Genomic DNA, 13092 nt, shown 5'->3' with positions numbered 1-13092 from the left:
GATGCTGCATTGAATGCACATTTAATGCTCATAAATGCATTGATGATTCTGCATGAGGATCGTACACTGCAGACAACTTCCAGGGTCCAAAACTGGAATAAACGGTCGAGTGCTTTATCTGCAGTCATTCTGTGTTTTTGCCATTTTGGTACAACCTGTTGTCTTGATTTGCAGGAGTCAACAAATCTTCTGATACGCCGGTTCTGCTTTTAATAAAGGATCCTGCAAAGAACATCTTGTCACAGGTTCTTGTCTCGAGATATCTTGATAGGCAGTTGGCATTCTACCGGTAGGGATATTTGTCCTCTGCTGGTTTGAATAACCAGTCGATAGGCTTGAGACTTCAACCAGTCGAGAGACATAGGCGGTTGACAAGCTTCCGGTAGATAGATTTATCCTCTGCTGGTTTTGATAGCCAGTCGATAGGCTTGTGACTTCAGCCGGTCGAGAGCAAAGGCGGTTGACAAGCTTCCGGTAGAAGTTGTAGTAGATTCCTGAAATACAATGGTTGGCAGCACATTCCTATACGATGAGTTGTTGTTTGTTATCACCAAAATATCGGATTCAACAATTTCCCCCTTTTTGGTGATGACAAAACTTAAGTGCCCCAAGAACAATATGAAAGCAGTACAATGAACTTCATTGAGAGAATGAATTTCATTAAGTACAATAAACATTTTTATTACACCTACAGAAGAAAGTCAAAATGAGATGCAGCTGAGATAAGTGAAGATTGTTCATCTTTTGAACCAACTGGCTCCTCCCGACCTATCGCCTGACCTGTCGCCTTCTCTTCTTCTTCTGTCGGCTTCTTCCTTTCTTCTGGACTCTTCTTCTCGTCTTCTTGCCTCTGCTGCTCTACGTTGCTCTTCTTCCCCCTTTTTGGCATCACCTTGGTTGAGTCGAACGATGATCTCAGTGAGTTGAGTGCCAAGGCAGGATTGCATATTGTCAATCTTTGCATCGAGTTGAGCAAGTAGAGTAGCTTGCATAGTGTCCATCCGATCATTCAACTGCTTGTGAAGGCGATTTTCGGATCGGACAACTTGTTCAGAGACGGTAGAGAGCGTGTTGATTTGAGTGCGATGATGATTAGTGATCTCTGTGGTCATACGAGCAAGGTCTCGAGACACGGTCTCGAAATGCCGAATCATCGTCTGGCGTGAATTATCAATGGAGAAGGAGGAGTTAGTGATATCTTGAGAGAAGGACCTAACCGTTTGCGTGAGCTCATGTAGCCTATTAATCAAGGTATGATCTAGAGCTGCGGCCATGGCGTCAATCAAAGAATCATCAGTCTGAAGCATTTGCCCTTGTGGGTCATTTCTTGGTGAAACCGGGCTTGACTCACGATGATGTGGTGATGGTGATCTGGCTAGAGAGCTAGATGATGGACCCTCCAATAATGGTACAGTTGGAGATGTAATAGTCTCGACTGCAGCCAATATGGTTGGTGGAGTATCAGGATCAGCACTTGGTTCATCCATAATGAGATCTTCCATAAACTTTTCAGTGGATGGAGACGGTTGATGTGCTTGATCAGCATCAGTCACTTGCTGTACTGGAGATGCAGGTGATACAATAGTGCTTGGTGTCTCCATTGGGGGCACTATTGCTGCACTACTGCAAGGAGCCTCTGTCACAGAGGTGACAGGTATCTCTTGTGCTACCATTTCTAAAACATCTTGTGGACGACTGGGAGAGGTGTGAGCGGTCGTCACTGGAGAGGAGTGAGCAATCACAACTACTTCCGGTTGAGTGACTGCTTGGACTGCGGTGGAGGAGGGGTCGACCGATGAAGAGGCTGCCACACTCGATTTTAGAGCAGATGATTGAAAGAGGTCGGCAGTGATGAGATCGGTCAGAATCCCATCTGAAGAAGAAAAAGCATAGACGTCTTCCTCACCCTGATCTTGAGTGAGAAAGGTCTTCATCATCACTTGTCCTTCCAGCACATAAGCTTGTAAACAGGCTGCTGAAGCTGGTGTGTTGACATTGTTGAGAGCTTGGAAGTGCTGAAGTAGTTGAGTGATTTGACGTAGACTATCCTGTAGTCCAGTCAAAATCACAAAGTCATCGGCAGCGGTAGGACTCTTGGATTTGAAATTCTTGACACGCTCATTAATTAGCAGAGATAGCAGGCTTCCTCGAAGCTTCAAGTCTATGAGCTGTCTTCTTCCCAAAGCCTCCACGATATCTTCAGTATCAGCAAATAGAAGCATCTTCTGCTCAATGACGTTTAGAGATTTCCATTTAGGAAATATTTGAGCGAGTGTCAAGTGAGTGCGGGAGTGATGCCATTTGTCAAAACGTTGTAGATGACGCTTGACAGTACGGAGCACGTGAGAGATGATCAAATTGAGTTCTACCGTAGCTGCTGGTTGAGCCTTGGGTGTGTAGATCATCACACCTTTCCCTTTGTCTTTGGGATCAGCTAGAGTGACCTTAGGAGCTGATAAGGCACCTTCCCGGATTGTCACACCCTTTGTAGGATGAGGAGCAGTAGAAGCAGCAGCGGTAGTGGTCTCGACCGTTGGCAGGGTAGGAGCAAGGCCAGACAGAGACTTTAGCTTCTTGTGCTGCCTCTTCTTCTCGCCTGCAGGCGTAGATGACACAGCTGCTTTGGATAGAGAAGGAGATGATTTGCTGAAAGCTTGAATCAGTGGAACATTCTCACGTGATTCGTCTTCAGAGTCAGATTCGATGATCATTTGGCGCTTGGCAGACTTTTTGGTGTCGACTGGTTTGGCCACGACCGGAACCGTTGAAAGCGGTTGTGGGATAGCAATAATCTTTGCGGTAGAGGGCAAGGTGTCGACCGCAGTCTCCTTTTTGTTCAGGAATTTGTGAATCGTGGACTTGTTGAGCCATTTGGTGGGATGCAGAGGCTCAGTTTTGGAGAAGTCCACTCCAAGGACGCCCAAGATATGGCAGATTTGCAAAGCAAATCCCTCGGATTGCCCTTTGCCCCTGATCATTTCACATAGAATATTGAACAGAATGTCTGACCAGTTTATGTTGATCTTGGAGGCAATACACGCCATGTATTGAAATTTCTCCAGTGTCACTTTGTCGTAAGAACCAGCCTTGGCCAGAAGATTCTTGGCTACGATGTTGGTCAAGAGCCTGAATGGAGCTTTGAGAGATGTCTTCTGGGCCGGCAGTTTGATTGGAGCATCAGTGGTTGAGAACTCCTTCAACCAGTAAGAGCAGTTACCGTCTGGAAGATCCGAGCATTTTGTCAAACCCCTGGAGGGCAGATCAAAAGTGCTAGCGAAGAACTGCTGATTGAAAGAGTAGACTTCTGTCTTGATCACGCATTTGATAGTCCCATGCTCGATTTGAGCGGTAGTGAAGAACTCCTTCAAAACAGGCAAATCGCAGATGGCACTGCATTCCAGAAATTTCTTCAGTCCAGAGGCTTCAAGCATGGTGAAGACCTCTGTAATTCCTGCATTGTTTGCCTTAACCACGGAGTCAAAGTTGATTGCCAGGCAGGTCTTCTGGATCGACATGATAGCTGTAAATAGGAACTAGAGCAGAAAGTAAGCAAAATCTAGAGAGTAATTCGATGATGCGTTTAATACAATATGAAAGCTTTTAGCAAAGGTGAAAGATTGATATACGAGTATGAAGCAGTATATATAGGAATCTATGGGCCATAGGGTGACGTCATGAAAAGTATTTTTGAAATTCAAAAAGTTTTGAAGAATATAATCACCGCGCCCAATTAATATCAACTGGTTCAAAGCACAAGGCTGCTAGTACTAAGCCTGTCAGAGACTGGTTAAAGGCGGATGATATGCCAATATTTATGGCAATCTAATAGCTAAGCTTTTAATGGCATAATGGCAATCATTCTCCCTAAAAACATGCATACTAACTCAGATCTACTAAGCCAAGAATATTTCGAAAATATGAAAACTTAGCGTCCGGTAGAGGCTTGGTGAATATGTCTGCTGCTTGCTGATCGGTAGAGATGTATTCCAGCTTGATTTCTTTCTTTAAGACATGATCTCGGATAAAGTGATGCCTGACATCAATGTGCTTTGTCCTAGAGTGCATCACTGGATTGTGAGTGATGGCTATGGCACTTGTATTGTCACAGTAGATTGGAGCTTCACTCGACCGGATTCCATAATCCTTAAGCTGCTGTTGAATCCAAAGTATTTGAGCACAACAGCTGCCAGCAGCAAGGTATTCTGCTTCGGCGGTCGAGGTAGCAATTGATGTCTGCTTCTTACTTGACCACGAAATCAGTCTATCTCCAAGGAATTGACATGTGCCGCTTGTACTTTTGCGATCAATTCTACACCCTGCATAATCTGCATCTGAATAGCCAATAAGATTAAGATTTGAATCTTTGGGATACCAAAGACCCACATTAGTAGTTCCTTTAATATATTTAATGATTCGTTTGGCAGCAATGAAATGAGATTGCTTAGGTGCTGCTTGAAATCTAGCACATAGACAGACTGAATACATAATATCCGGTCGACTGGCAGTCAAATAAAGCAATGAGCCAATAAGGCCTCGATACATGGTTACCTCGACCGGAATTCCCCCTTCATCTTTATCAAGCTTGATTGATGTACTCATGGGGGTAGATGCAGTTGAGCATTGTTCCATTCCAAACTTCTTTACCAATTCCTTGGAATACTTGGACTGATTGATAAATATTCCAGTTTCAAGTTGCTTCACTTGAAGTCCAAGAAAGAAGTTTAGCTCGCCCATCATGCTCATTTCAAACTTCTTCTGCATTAGCTTAGAGAACTTTGAGCACAACTTGGGGTTAGTTGACCCAAATATAATGTCATCAACATAAATTTGTACTAGTAACACATGATCACCTTTTACAAATTTAAACAGGGTCTTATCGACCGTTCCAATTTGGAAATCATGTTCCAGTAAAAATTTTAGTAATGTGTCATACCAAGCACGTGGTGCTTGTTTTAATCCATAAAGAGCTTTGTCAAGTTTATAGATATATTGAGGATGAGTAGGATTGACAAAACCTGGTGGTTGTTCAACGTACACCTCTTCTTTAAGTAGACCATTGAGGAATGCAGACTTCACATCCATTTGATAAGCTTTAAAATTTTTGAAGGCTGCATAAGCAAGAAAGATGCGGATTGCTTCTAGTCTTGCAACTGGCGCGAAGGATTCCTCAAAGTCTATGCCTTCTTCTTGTCTAAATCCTTGAGCAACAAGTCGAGCTTTGTTACGCACAACAGTGCCATGTTCATCGAGCTTGTTACGAAACACCCATCTAGTTCCAATCACATTTTGATTTTCCGGTCGAGGAACTAGATGCCAAACATTGTTGAGGGTGAATTGATTCAGTTCTTCTTGCATTGCCTCGATCCAGCTGGCATCTGATAGGGCTTCATCTATCTTCTTGGGCTCTACCTGAGATATGAAAGCTGCATGCAAGAATTCATTAATCATTTGACCACGTGTTTTTCGAGGAGCAGAAGGGTCACCTATGACCAACCCAGGTGGATGATTTTTGTTCCACCTAAAATAATTCCCTAAAGGGTTGTCATCAATTGGTTGATGAACGTCCTCGTTTACTGGATCATTATTGGCAGGAGGATCGTTATCCACCGGTGGATCCACTTCTGGCCTTGTTTGATCACAAACGGTAGAGGGAGCTGGATCATCCTTCTTTGGAGGATATAGATCACTGTCACTCTCTTCCTGTAGATTTGTGTTTTCCAGTCTATGACTCAGATCATTTATGCTCCCTTGAGTTTGTTCTGTACAAAGAGTAGATTCATCAAAAACAACATGAATGGTTTTCTCGACCGTTAATGATCTTTGATTGAACACTCGATAAGCTCTGCTAACGGCTGAGTAACCAATAAAAGTTCATTCGTCTGCTTTGGCATCGAAGGCTGTCAAATGGTTTTTGCCATTGTTGTGGATAAAGCATTTGCACCCAAAAATTTTGAAGTATGAAATATCAGGTTTTGTGCCATTCCAGATCTCATATGGAGTTTTGTTAAATCGTTTATTAATCATAGATCTGTTTTGAGTATAGCAAGCTGTGTTAACTGCTTCTGCCCAAAGCCTTTGAGAAACATTTGAATCAGCAATCATAGTTCTGGCTGCTTCTTTTAAAGTACGGTTCCTTCTTTCAGCCACCCCATTTTGCTGTGGGGATCTAGCAGCTGACAACTCATGCTTGATTCCCTGATCATCTAGATAAGTCATAAGAGTGGTGTTTAAAAATTCAGTCCCTCTATCACTCCTGATCCTATCTATCACAGTAGATTGTTCATTTTGCAAGCGTTTAAAAAGCTTAATCAGGTGAGGTGCAGTTTGATTTTTTGAAGAGAGAAAGATGACCCAAGTAAATCGAGAAAAGTCATCTATAACAACAAGAGCATATCTCATTTCCCCTAAGCTTCTTACTGGTATAGGACCAAATAGGTCCATGTGAAGTAAGTCTAAACATTTGGAAGAAGACATACACCCTTTATTTTTAAAAGTTGCTCTCACCTGCTTTCCTAGTTGACAAGCAGGACAAACTTTGTCTTTTATAAAATCTCCTTCGGGCAGTCCAGAAACCAAATCATGCTTCCTCAAGTTAGAAATGGACTTAAAATTTAGATGATTTAATCGCTTATGCCACAGCCAATGTTTATCATGATGAGCAGTAAGACAAGTAGGTGAGGAAATATGTGAGCAAGACCAGTTTACCTTGTAGGTGTTTAGGTCTCGTACACCGGTCATAAGAGTCTCACCTTTGTCATTTTTTATGAGGCAAGTGTGTTTGTGAAACTCGACCGAATGATCATTGTCACATAGTTGACTAATACTTATCAAATTATAACATAGTTTGTCAACAAGTAACACATCTTTAATAATGATGTTACCATGGATAATCTTACCCTTACCCATGGTTTTACCTTTGGAGTTGTCTCCAAAGCTGATCTTTGGTCCTTTGCACAACACCACTTCTGTTAGAAGTTCTGGATTCCCTGTCATGTGTCGTGAACAACCGCTATCTAAATACCAGGTAGTGTCCTTGATAGAAGTGGTTTTCTCGCCTGTTTGGACTTTTAGTACCTGCAAAGGGTGAAGAACTTTTGGTACCCATATCTAGTAGGGTCCAGGTCGGATTAGCCCTTTCGGGACCCACACCTGGAACACCCTTACAGGTTTGCCCGTGTGTGTGTCCAGAAATCTGTGCGGTCGATAGGCAGTAAATGTGTGTGCTTGTGAGGTTACTGTGTGCTGCTTGCTTTTTTGATTTTTATCAGTTAGCCTGTACCTCTTTTGAACTGGCCTGCAATTAAAGTACTGGTAAGGCTTCTCCTTCGACCATCTTTTCTTAGAGTAGTTAGGCTCATTCCATGGCCTTTTGAAATTAGATTGGTTTCCCTTTCTTCTTTCATTAGGTTTAGGTTTGATCCAAGTTCCTCTTTGATTAGAGATCTGGGGATCCACATATCCCAGCCCTCTATGCTTAGAACTTCGTTCATTAGATACTTTCTGATTTTTGTCAAAGCTGCACTTATCGTGTTCATATATCGTGCTGGACCTGACAAATCTTATTTTGTTAAGATTGCCTTTGTCCAGGCTTGACTGAATACAGGACTCCATAGACTGTTCATTTGTTCCAAACCCTAGACCGGTCTTATCATGTACCGGTCTTTGGATTTCTTGAATCTTGTCAATGGTTACAGAAGATTTATTCCAAGCCTTAATGGTTTCAAGTAGTTTTTTATTCTCAATCAAGGTAGCTTGGAATACTCTTTTCAAGGTGTCGTTCTCAGTAGCCAGCAGACTTAGCTTGACCTTAAGACCATCAAGCTCTTTTTGCTGCATGCAGCTTGATTCGCTTGACTTATCTTTTAGGTCGGCTCTTTTTGCCTTTACTTCCTCGAACTCCTTGGATAAAGCTTTGTATTCATTAGCCATTTCGTGTAAAGCAGTAACCAAATCACTGTGAGTAAATTCAGGTGAGCCAAAGTCAAATACCTCCTCAGCTTCTTCTTCGATGTCGGCCATAAGGCATTCCACTTTTTCATCATCGCTGTCATCTGAAGAGCTTCCGGTATTGGAGTTGTCGGAGTCAGACTCGGTCCACTTGCTTTTGCTTTCGTCTGCTACTAGAACCCTTTGGTCTCTTCCTTTTCTAAGGGTCCTCTTGTCCTCCTTGCCCCTTCTTCTTTCAGAAAATTGCTTCTGATCATTGCTCTTAGGCTTGGTACACTCTGCAATGAAATGGCCTGGCTTGCCACAGTTAAAACAAGTAGGACCATCGTTTGTATGGTCCGATTTATGATAATTTTTAAAATTAGAATTGTTTTTACGCATAAATTTACCAAATTTCTTGACAAAGAGTGTCATGGCTTCATTGCTGATTTGTTCAGCTGATCTCTTTGGAGCTTCCTCGACCGGTGGACGTATCACGGTTGAGGTTAAGGCCTTGGTTGGTTGAGAGGTAGATGGTTCATCTTCTGTTCTCATGTTGAGCTCGAACTCGTAGGCTTTAAGATCTGCAAAGAGATCATGCAGTTCAACCTTGCTCAAGTCTTTCGACTCTCTCATGGCCACTGTCTTGATCTCCCATTCTTTGGGCAGAGCTCTCATAACCTTCACAGCAATTTCACGGTTAGTATAAGTTTTACCTAAAGCAATAAGATCACAAATGATACTACTGAACCGTTCATCAAATTCAGCCATGGTTTCCCCTGGCTTCATTTTGGCGTTGTCATATTTTTGAATTGCCAAGGTGAGCTTGTTTTCCTTTGTCTGGTCATTCCCTTCACACAGCTGAGTGAGCTTCTCCCAAATCTCCTTTGCTGTGGAACATGACTTGATTTTGCTGAACATATTCTTGTCCAGTGTTTTGTATAGGATGTCCCGGGCCACATTGTCAAGATTGGCCTTCTTTTTGTCCTCAGTGGTCCACTCAGCTCTTGGTTTCTCAATCATTTGTCCTGCACCATCGGCTAGAGCTGGGTTGACCTTCATAATTTTGATAGGACCGTCTGTTATGACATATAGCATGTCATCATCCTGTGCTGCAAGATGTGCCTGCATGCGAATTTTCCAATCATCATACTCTTCTTTAGAAAACATAGGAATTCTGTTGAAAGAAGTCATGATTTTAAAACTTTAGATCAACAGTTGAGAAAGGAACCCGCTTTGATACCACTTGTTGGGATCGGTTCAGAGGGTAGAGGGGGGGTGAATACACTCTGAAACTTTTCTTCTTCTTTAAAATGATCAAGTGAGGTTTAGTTCACTTAATCTGTTTTCTCAACTTCTAAAACGTTTTGAACAACTTAAATAGTGCGGAACTAGTTCAGAGGTTTTAGTGATGCAAAGTTTATAAAGCAATGTATGAGCAGGATGTAAGATAAATGGCAGTAAAGGCTAAAGCACGATTTTATGGAAGTTCGAAGGCTTAATCCTTCTACGTCTCCCCTTCTTCCACTTAGGAAGGAATTCACTAGAAGACTTTGGTTATTACAACGTCTTGTAATACACCCACTTCAGACTTAGGACTTATCCAATGCCTAATCCGAAACTCCTAGATTTACACAGATAAGATTCTCAGTTCTTATCAGACTGGTGGAAGCTTTCAGAGTAGCTTCAAGTCTCTTCAACAATGAGTATAGTTGAATTGAGCTTCTCAAACTGCAGAGCGGTCGAGAGGCTTGGAAACCCTAGGATGATCCTTGACGATCAGATATGTGAACTGTAGGCGAGGGTTTATTTGAGCAGCAAAATGAATGATCTTGTAAGTGTGCTCAAGTATATCATATCAGGACTTCTGATATTATTCAAGTGATTGAAATGTCTCTCTTCGTTGTCTCGTATCACTTGTTGTTGTTCCTTTTTTGTTGTTGTTGTTGTTGTTGTTGTTGTTGTTCACTTCTTGAGCAATCCTCCCTTTAAATAGGTCAATCATCAACGTCTTTATTTTGAACGTTCTGATGCTGCATTGAATGCACATTTAATGCTCATAAATGCATTGATGATTCTGCATGAGGATCGTACACTGCAGACAACTTCCAGGGTCCAAAACTGGAATAAACGGTCGAGTGCTTTATCTGCAGTCATTCTGTGTTTTTGCCATTTTGGTACAACCTGTTGTCTTGATTTGCAGGAGTCAACAAATCTTCTGATACGCCGGTTCTGCTTTTAATAAAGGATCCTGCAAAGAACATCTTGTCACAGGTTCTTGTCTCGAGATATCTTGATAGGCAGTTGGCATTCTACCGGTAGAGATATTTGTCCTCTGCTGGTTTGAATAACCAGTCGATAGACTTGAGACTTCAACCGGTCGAGAGACATAGGCGGTTGACAAGCTTCCGGTAGATAGATTTATCCTCTGCTGGTTTTGATAGCCAGTCGATAGGCTTGTGACTTCAGCCGGTCGGGAGCAAAGGCGGTTGACAAACTTCCGGTAGAAGTTGTAGTAGATTCTTGAAATACAATGGTTGGCAGCACATTCCTATACGATGAGTTGTTGTTTGTTATCATCAAAATATCGGATTCAACATCATATTTCCTGAATTAAATAAAAATAAAATTAGTTGTACATAAAAATAAGTAAATGATATTACTTTTTTTATAATTAAAAAAAAATATTCACTAATTGAATATAATTTATTGATTTTCGAATATATTAATTTTATATTGTAGAGTGTGAATACTTCATACATGTTCAATGAGAAAAAGGTAGAAATTAAATTCAACTATATTTAAAATTCAAGAAAAAACATGACAATAATATAATCCTATTTTACTAATATATTCTTAGTTATATTTGTAATTTTAGATTAGATTATTATTAATTTATCATAATTATTATGTAACTCTATTATACAAATATAATCTAATTAAGAAAAAAAAACATCCAAATTAGTTGTTAACAAGGTCAATTATTTCATGAATTCGAGTTTTGATTATTTACGAATTATAATACTTTTATTTTGGATGATGAATTAATATACTTAAAGTTACATAGGCTCATTATTTGTTTATCAATTTAAGGATAAGTCTCCTATGAGATAGCGTTGCGTATTTATATCCATGAAATAAGCCGACTTGATCTATCTACAAAGTGAAAATTAATACTTTTGGTATAAAAGGTAATGCTTTTCATATTTCGAGTTAAGTAGAAAGACCCGTCTCAAAAAATTAACTAGTGAAACGATCTCATAACAATTTTTTTATTTAACTAATTTTTTTTTATTGAATGACCAATTCAAGTATTTGGTTAATAATAAAAGTTGTCAATAATGCATAATTCATGGAAGTAAAATTAAGTTAAACATAATGTGAGATCATTACTGTTAGATACCTAAAATTTGATAATAACAAACAATGGCTTATTGTATTAGATTAAGATGTCTTTGCATGTATTATAGGTACATAATTACTCAGTTGAAGATTAAGAAGAGATTTATTCAACCGCTCTCAAATGGAAAAGTCATTCAATGGTTTTAGCTTTAGTTCAAGATTGCTAGCTATTTGAAGTCTATTCGACAGCTCAAGTTTAAGCTTACAAGACTGGTGCATGGATTAATCTTCTCAACAATCCACTCTACCACATATATATATTTTTTAGAATAACACTCTACCACAGATTTTTTGAAAATAGTTGAATTAGATATCTTTAGAGAGAATCCATATTCCTTACAAGAATTCTACCTATTTTATCAAAAGATCTTGTTGACTGATCATGCACAACTAACAAAACTTTAGAAAATCATAATGTTTTCACTAAATGACAAAATTTAGAGCCGGTTACTTTTGCTGTCAGCGACCGTTTTTTTCGCATTTAAAAAATATCAAACTGCTCATTTATTGAAGTGTACTATGAATCAAAAAAAGATAGGAACAACATTACTTTTGCATTTATGAACTACAATCAGTGTTCTAAAGGCGTCATTAAGCGCAGATTAAGCGCGCTAAAGCACGAAGCGCGAAAGACAAGCTTCTCTTTACCTTAAAGCGGGGAAAAAAGCTGTCAAAGTATGTTTGACCGAATTAAGCGTGATTAAGCGCGCCTAATAGCGCTTAAGCATGATTTTTTTAAAATTTTAAATATTATTTAAAATTTTAATTGATTTGTAAATTTTTAAAATACATAAAATATTTTCAGCTAACACAAAAATACCCAGAATTAAAGTATGTTTGTCACTGTTATGAAAATGTGGCTGATTAATGCATTTTGATCACAATTTTGGATTTTGTGAAAGAGACTTGGCCATTTAAAAAAATGATGGTTCTCTTGAAATGAGATTTAAATTTTAAGAAATCTTTGAACTTTGAAGTTTGTTGTTGTTCTTGTTTGATGCGGTGATGTCAAATCCCACTTTTAGTTACTTTTCTTTCGAAAAATTCTTTTTGTATTAGTTATTGTGATGTTAATGGTGTATTTTTTTTATGTACTTTAATTGTAATTAGTGTTAATTGTCTTTTATTTGGGGAAATTTGAATTGTGAGCATATGGTCAATTGGACTTGTATTTCGTAGGGATCAATGGAACAAAATGATTCTTCGATGGAATCTAACTCTAATTCTAAAGACAGCGAATTGAAAAAAGAGTCTGGGGATGTTGAATGGGAGACAGCTGTGTTTATAGATCCAAAAAATGCTAACTCTGTTAAATGTATTTTGTGTGGTAAAGTCACAAAGGGTGGAATTTATAGGCGCAAGATCCATATTTCTGGAATCAAAGGAAAAGGTGTGAAATCATGTGGGAGGGCAACTGAAGAAAAAAAAAAGAAAAATGTCGTCCGGTTCTTGAGGACAACAAGTCTAAGAAATTAGAGAAGGTATTGAATCAATATAAGATAATGAATGACGTGGTTATGACTTTGAATTCTCGTGAGGAGGAAGATTATGAAATAGCTATCATTGAGAAAGAAAGCAGTAAAATGTCCATTAATGTAGGACCTATTGACCAAAAGTCAATTAAAGTAGATGATGCTTCTATGAGTGCAAGTAAAAAAATGAGGTAACAAAATATTAATGATGCAATTGCTAAGAAAAGATTACTTGAAGTCCATCAATATTTGGCAAGATGGGTATGAAGCTGGATTTCCTTTCCATGCAATT

The sequence above is a fragment of the Henckelia pumila genome, chromosome 2, assembly GCF_033568475.1.
Source record: "Henckelia pumila isolate YLH828 chromosome 2, ASM3356847v2, whole genome shotgun sequence".
Taxonomy (NCBI): Eukaryota; Viridiplantae; Streptophyta; class Magnoliopsida; order Lamiales; family Gesneriaceae; genus Henckelia; species Henckelia pumila.
This window is presented reverse-complemented; position numbering follows the sequence as displayed.